At 43.3% G+C, this 6,783-nt stretch overlaps 1 protein-coding gene across 3 annotated transcripts in view; it reads right to left on the reverse strand.

Annotated features, from left to right (window-relative positions):
* Positions 1–6,507, reverse strand: part of Eya4 (EYA transcriptional coactivator and phosphatase 4) — a 254,932-nt gene extending 248,425 nt beyond the window's left edge. The window contains exon 1 of one of the 3 annotated variants that reach the window (XM_021173761.1): positions 6,326–6,507. The gene's annotated coding sequence lies outside the window, so the exon portion shown is untranslated. The remainder of the gene's footprint in view (positions 1–6,325) is intronic. The other 2 variants (XM_021173760.1, XM_029482164.1) reach the window with 2 other exon arrangements.
* Positions 6,508–6,783: the final 276 nt, after the last annotated feature.

A 6,783-nucleotide genomic window follows, 5' to 3' on the forward strand; every position in this document is an offset into this window, starting at 1 on the left:
TGGATATTGTGTAGTACTCGACAGCTTGTTTGCTTGCTCATTTGCTGTGAAATGGAATCTCCCGATGTGATCCAGGCCAATTTCCAATTCATGAGGCTGAACCTTAGTTCATGTGATCCTCTTGCCTCAGCCTCTACAGTAGTGGTGACTAGAGGCTCACACCACCGATTCTGAATGATGATACACCATATAGATACTAGAGCAGGCACTCCGTCTGGATTGTCATTAAAAGGCTTGTCGTTTTTGAAGTGATTTTTTTTATACGCCCAAAGATTCTTGTAAAGAATTATAAGGGCACTGATAGTAACAGAGGTGTGGTGGGTGATTGTTAGGGTATGCACACAGAACCCTGACAACTCTCTGGCTGACAGGAACTCATTTGAATTCTCATTTGAATAAAAGAGGCTCATAGCTAAATAGACAAACACCTAACAGTGGAGCCACTGACTTCCTTCAAAAATACATTAAAGATTTAAAACAGGTAGTCATAGGAAAAAATGTTCACCTAGAAAGAAAACTTATACATGAAAAGCATAAGAACCACATAAATTTGAAGTATTCCTGAAATAAGACCAGGCCACTTATAACTGAAAGCTTCCTCTGGAAGCCCATTGCTCACAGTGTTAGGCAATTTGTTCCTTGCGAGTTGGCTTAACATAAAGGTGTAGATTGATTCTTAATCAGCTTTCAAGCTTGAAACAACAACAAATCAAAACAAACAAAACTGGTAGCGTCAAACTAAAGGCTGAAACCTGAAAGGTAACAGAAAATTTCAGTCATAAATTCAATATTCCATGAAAATGGTCAAGAACTCTTTCTGCTTGCAGAATATCACAAAGTGTTCTCACAGGATCAGTGTTTATTAGCAACTTTCTCATTTGGACAACGCACCTGCTGACTGTTACTTCTGTTTCCTTACGTAGGTGCTTAAGGGCCTGGTGAAATTACTCAGTGAGTAAAGGCTTACTATCAAGGCTGAAGATGCACGTTCCATACTGGAACCTGCCTGGTGGAGAGATGACTATTTCCCACAAGTTGTTTTCTGACCTAGACATGCACGTGCCCACACACACCCCAAATAAAAATATAATACATGGTCATTTAAATTTGTTTCACTTCAGCGCACTTTGTGGCCTGTCTTAAACAATATTATCTACGGAATTGCAAATGCACTGAACAATTACGTTTCTTTTCTAACACCTAGCTTCTCTTGGGTAACAAATGATGAACACCATCATGACCCTTCAGGCAGAATTCCCATGCTGAACTGATGGGACCAACAGCCTACCATGATGCTTGAGGAGATGGGTGGGACTGAGAAGTTAAGACCTTGGCTCCACTCTGCTGCCATAAAACCGGATCTCAACATTTTCACCAATAAAATGGGATGAATGAAAGCCTCTGCTGCATTTGTTCACAGCATAACTGAAAGGATTAAGATTCGCTAACCCCATAAACTTTGCACAGCAGTGCTTTGCAGGAACTAGATCCTAAATCGCTGTTCGCTAGCCTGTCAAAAAGGTCATGCAGCGCCCATAGGACGTTGACTTGAAGAAAGAGTTACCTGGCAACCATACTGAGAAGACGTCCTTTATTTAAAAGCCTACTTTAAGATACAAAGATACTTAAGAAAGTATAATCTCATATATAAATTTTCATGATTTGATATTGGCGTGTTAAGATTTTGGCTTGAAAATACTCAAATGTGATTGTAGACGTTGCCTTACAACCTAACAACTACTGATTAGGTAATGTCCTGAGTTACTAATAGGAGAAGGTGGTTCTTCCTTACATGGTCCAAAGGATTATTAAAATATTATTAAAATAGCTTACTGCATGTTTTAAACTGTTTTAAATTATGATCGCCTTATTAAAATGCTTGATCTAGGAAAGCATTTCTGATATTTTCACAGGGTGTCTTTCTTTATCGACCATGAAAGGATGAAAAAAGGGCTAAACCAATACTGATAAGTTTCAAATATCAAACTAGACTATTAGGTCAGAGCTAAGATCAATTAGCACCTTTCAATGACAGAAAAGGTTCTGGGAGACTTAGAAGTGACTCTTTGAAACTGTCTTAAACGTCCCTATAAATGTGGGCTTGATGACCCAAAAGGGTTTCTGGGTTTTTGTTTTGTTTTGTTTTGGTTTTTGCTGTGTTTTGTTTTGTTTTTGTTTGTTTGTTATCAGTTTCATCTCTAAGGATAGTGGTGCATTCAAAAAAAATCTTTTTTGGATCCTTTTACAGCAAACACATGGGTAGAGCAAGAAAAGTACCCAGGAAGTTCAGAGGAAAGTGACTAGAGCACACCCTGATGCACTGTGTGTATCACAGCACTATTAAGTGACAGTAGTGTTTACAAAGTCTTCAGACCTCTTAAAGCCAGCAAAGTGGCTTGTGACACTTTTGAATATGGGGCTCTTGTTTATTTTCTTCCACTCAAGTTCAGGCTAAGTGACGCCAGGCTTGGCTCCATGCACAATTTAATGAATATTCAGTTCCTCTCACTCAGACACATCAAGCTGTGAAATGTAGCATTAAACATGGTAACAGTTAAAGACACCCTTTGCACCTAACCCATCCGGAGGAGGACAAATGCCTGAGAGAGCATGTCCTTTCTAAGTTCACCAGGAAAATTCCATGAGAGGAGCAGGTACTCAGCACTGCCACCCCATTCTGGGTGGTGTTGATTTCTTTCACCCGGTAACCAGTGTAATAAAATCCCCCGACTGTACTTCTGAATACAATTAGTTTAAGATATTCTACTGAGACACACAGTGTAAGAGTTGAGAGTATGGAAGGATAATATCCATCCGAAAAAGAAACTGTCAGGGTTATATTCCCACTAAGATGATAACAAGGTGTTTCGTAAAGGTTTGCCCAGCTCCTCCATGACAGGATTCCATACTTTTGATAACAGACTTTTCTGTTTGTTTCTCAAATGAGTGATCTGAAATATTTACAACCAGACAGTACCTAATTTTAGGTTTTAAGTGCTTTAACAGCTCCGTGAAATATGATCAGCAGCTGCAGTACAGAACTATGGTGAATAAGCCCCCTGTAACAGGGGCCTGTTCTTACTGAACGCTGAGTATTCTTAAGTTTACCCAATAGGAAAAAAAATACAGGAGATAATGTAAAAACATCATAAATGCTCACATTTTTAAATTACTTAGCACTTTACTGAATCTCAAAAGGGATTATCTTTCTTCTTGAATTCTGCATGAAACCTGTGAGCTGCTGCTGCATGGAAGCTAACAAAACTTAAGTTTGTTATCTAAAAGTTAGAACGTGCATGTTTTCCAGAGCGCTAGCTTCTCTATCAACAGCCATGGGGGTTTCTAGTATCTTACCCTTTCAAAGTTTCTACTCAATTTTACTTGGGTTCATCACATTTAATAAAGCCACATAAATGTATTTTTAGATATGGCATCAGCCACACAGAGCTTGCATCAGTGACGAAAAACATGAAACTGGACACTGTATTTCCTATGGGTGTGTAAAATTTATTTACACCACAAATCACCAGATGAATAAAAGAAAATTAAGAGATGGAGAATATGCTTTTTTTTAACCCAGAGAAATCTGCAAATCTTCAAAAATAAACTTCTCTACAAAGACATTTTTTTTTCTTCCAGCTTCTAGAAAATGCCTAAATGTCCATGTTTGTGTTTCTTAATGAGAACAAAACTGTTCTTAAATAAATTTATTTTTTACACAAGTTGCAGTATTTTGAAGCTTTTTACTGGAATGTGTTAGCCAACGGTATGCTACTTATTAACACAGATACACAGTTTTGTTTTGGAAAGGAGAAATTTGTAATATTCAATGAAATAAACATAAATAAAAGGGGAAGAACTGAATACCCCTTCCACTTATAACTGTGAAATTCCCTTGGATGAGGTGGTCTTAAGACAGAAAGGCAGTGTGCTGTGTTCACGTTCATCTATTTCACTAAGGCAGGGAGCAGCAGGCTTTTGAAAACCAGGTTCTTTTCAGACATACCCTTACTAGGAAGGACAAGGAATTACTCATTAGAATATGAGATTTCAAGCCAGTTCAGCTGTTAATATCGAAGATTTTGATGTTGGTTTGTTTTTAACATTTATGTGCGGACACTACAAAAATGTTTACCTTTGAATTACTTACAGTCTTTAATAAGGTGGAAGTAATTATTTTTACAGTTTTTATCTATGTTGGATGTTATTGCAACTCACGCTGGCAGTCCTTCCACACAAAACAGTCTGTCTTACGTTGCTATTGCTTTTTAAAATTTTCTTGGGATAATATATTTTTTAAGTACAAATGTCTTTGAATGCAAATGTCTTAAAACGCACCATAAAGCATATCAAATTATTTTGTCTTAGAATTCTTTCCCTTCAGCCTCTGCTAAATTTTGTTTCTCAGGTATAAGTCTGACAAAAATATATGTTTTTTTTTTAAAAAGTAAAATAAAAAGTAGGTACCGTTTCTACTTAAATATCAAACTTTATTGGGAAATTGTATCAAATACAAGTTTTGTCCTTAAAACCTAAAAAAATAAGTTAAAATAAAAGAGAAGCACTCAGCAAACAAAAAAGGCACAGTCCACTCTCAGCGCTGTCAGTCACCCATGGGTAAATGAAACTTCAGAAGTTGTTGATGGGAGTCCGGGTTGCTAAACACTCCTAAAGACTCCCACCTACGTCCCCCAGGAGCCTCGCTGAAACTGACAAACGCTCGAAGGTGCAAAAAGGCGGCCGCTAAGAGAAGAGCAACAAAATACCATATTCAAGAAGATGTATTTCGCTCCAACAATTACGTTGATCCCAGAGTGCAGAGCCAAAGGGGGTGAGGGAGAAAGAAAACTGTTAAGTGTGGGCTCTTAATGTGAAACCCAACCTGTTGGATCTCTTTAGGTATCAGATTTTGGAAGTGTCTGTAATGACAGCCAGGAAAGCAAATTAATGGCCAAGGGCCCACTGGGTTTGAACACGAGACTCCAGTTACCTTCTCACAGATCAAGTACACAACACACACGCACACGGAGGTGCCCCACGTGGAGCTGCGCAGAAACCAAAACACAAGCCACGCGCTTGGTGAGCCGCCACCTAGGTTGTCCCCGCGCGGGGATGAGCGCCTTCCACGGGGGGCCCTCGAGTTCAGGAGGCTCCCTGAACGATCCCTGCGCTGTCCGGGAGAAAAGAAGGCCACGCCGATCCCACCCAAACCGCAAACCCCGTTAGTCTCCCAGGAACTTGAAAGATGTGAGCTAAGGCGCTAACATCCCAAACAAGGGGACGGTGGCAAAAATCAAACTGCACTCCCTTAGTTTTGCCACCTCTCTGCCACCAGGCTCAGTCAAAACCTCGCTGTCTCTTTCAGAGAGATTGCGAATCTCGAATACAAAGAAAAAAGGAAAAGAATTTAGTGCTAATAGAAAAATAAAATGAAAAGTTTGGGGTTGCTGTGGCTTGCAAAACGAAATGGGTTCACACAGTCTGTCTCCCAGTCACAGATGACCAGGCTTTACAAGCTTTTAGAGTGCCGAGGCCACCCCAGATCCAGTGAGCTCTTGAGAGAAACCTGCTCGCCCCTGCCTGGTCCTCGGCTTGGGAGAAGTTAGAATTGCTCCTCAGCATCCGCTCCTGGAGCCAATGAACGCAACTCCTTTGACAAGGCGCCTCTAATTTCACAGACCCTGGCACACTGCAAGAGACACTCGTCCACGCCACGTAAAAGCCATTAAAGTGAGGTCCCCCCTGTTTAGACTGCGACCGGTACCTGGAGACCAGGGCTCGGCCTCTGGGTACACGCGCTCCCGGCCTCACGCAAACCCAGGCGCCCACGGCTCTCCAAGGGACACTGAGTGAGACAGCACCCTTACTCCACGTAGCAGGTCATCACAACGTATTAAATGTCACCGGGTGGGAGTGGGAAGAGTCTGGTGCAAGCTTCCTGGGCGACAGGGAACAGGGTGCAGGCAGGTAGGATCCGCACCCGGGGATGAGGCGAGACTCACTCAGGTCCTGTGCCCTCTGCGCCCAGCGCTAGACAAGAGCGGTTACTGGGGACCAGGTCGTTGAGGGTCTTCCTGGGCGAGCGTAACACTGAGGTCCTAGGGACCCTGGGCATGGGGCACTGCTGTTGGATCAACGGGAAGAACTCCAAGGCTCACACACTCTCCCTGCGCGCGACCTCCATCCCCAGATCCCCATTCACGCACTACAAAGTGTCTAGCTAGCACTTTCTAGGGGACAGTTTGGGGGAATCATCCAAATCTGGTCACACCTCTCCCCTCCATTGGACTTCAAAAACCAGGTCGGATGAAGAGAGGACACTCACCTCTGGCGGCCCGGACCGCCTTGGACTCCCGAAGTTCAATTGTCTGTCCCAGCCAGTGATCTGCGGGTTCGATCTACGTATTTACTCGCTTTCCTTCCAGTGTCTAAGTTTTCCCTTCGCGCTGTGTCTCTGGTAAAAACAGGACATCCCTTTCGGCCACCCCCAACAAATAGCTTACACAAGTGGGGGAGAAACAGGGCGGGGTGGGGGAGCCGGCTGCGAGGGGGGGCGGGAGGACGAAAGGAGCCGAACCAAAGTCCGAGCAGCCGAGCGGCGTTAGAGAGCAGAAGAAAAGAGAAAGCGCGCGCGCGCCGGGTGGCCGGGCGTCCCTCCGCAGGTCCCCGCTGCTCAATCCCCCCTCTAGGGCGCCGACCCGGGGAAAGGTTTGCGCGCAAGCCGGGAGCCGCCGGAGCGTGCGCCGCGCCGCGGGCAGCCTCTCCCTAGCGCGCGGAGCTGGA

The sequence above is a fragment of the Mus caroli genome, chromosome 10 (genome assembly GCF_900094665.2).
Source record: "Mus caroli chromosome 10, CAROLI_EIJ_v1.1, whole genome shotgun sequence".
NCBI lineage: Eukaryota > Metazoa > Chordata > Mammalia > Rodentia > Muridae > Mus > Mus caroli.